This window comes from Meleagris gallopavo, chromosome 2 (genome assembly GCF_000146605.3).
Source record: "Meleagris gallopavo isolate NT-WF06-2002-E0010 breed Aviagen turkey brand Nicholas breeding stock chromosome 2, Turkey_5.1, whole genome shotgun sequence".
Classification (NCBI taxonomy): Eukaryota; Metazoa; Chordata; class Aves; order Galliformes; family Phasianidae; genus Meleagris; species Meleagris gallopavo.
This window is the reverse complement of record NC_015012.2, coordinates 4,213,766-4,214,744: the sequence shown is the minus strand read 5'-3', so window position 1 is coordinate 4,214,744 and position 979 is coordinate 4,213,766.

Below are 979 nucleotides of genomic sequence, written 5' to 3'. Positions count from 1 at the left end.
CTGAGAACGCCAACCAATTCAGCTTCTTTTTTATATACAGAACTGCCAACAACTGCTGGTTTAAAAAGAATAACCACTTTACATAATCAAGCTAACAAGGCAGAAAAGACCACAACTAATGTGCCTCGCTTACTGGTTTGAAACAAAAGCCCTTTAAACGCGTATTTCGTTAAGCATTAATCACACTACCTCTACCCACGCTAAAAAAAGAAATCCTTTAATTGAGCAGCAAGAAATTTAAGCAGGTAAGAACAATTTCCATTAGTTAAAGATAGTGGTGCCAAAGCAGAAAATGAGCATCCCAGAAGGAAATTCACCAAGACCCCCAGCTTCTTGCTCTTTTGGGGGCATCGTAACAGGTTACTCAGTTTTACCATGGTGGTAAAACTATTCCACACTTCCGAATATTTAGTTTCCAGAGAAAATAATGTACTTCCAAGGGGCTATTTTTTAAAAATTCAAATAAATACTGGGGTATTATGATTTCTAGTTTCATTATCCCATAGCAGAATACTCCTGTTTGTATAAAGAGCTGACAGGATAGCACTGCAATAACACTGCAAAAAAAATAACTGTGTGTAACACGAGCTATTCATGTGGCCATTTTTATTTAAACAACAGGACACATAAACAGCTCTCAATGCAAGTAATAGTGCTATTTTTTCATTCTCAAAAAATAAATCCCACCTCTTTGAAAGCTCTAGAAAGGTCAATCACACAGCATAAACTGAAAAACCACTTCATCTAAGGCAGAAGGGCTCTCTATGCACATTAACGTGACGGTTAGTAATCGCTGCCTGCTGAAATACCTGAGGTAAAACTAGTGACCACGCAGATGCTCGGTCATAGAATCGTTCAGGTTGGAAAAGCTCACCAAGCTCACCAAGCTCACCAAGCTCACCAAGCTCACCAAGCTCACCAAGCTCACCAAGCTCACCAAGCTCACCAAGCTCACCAAGCTCACCAAGCTCACCAAGCT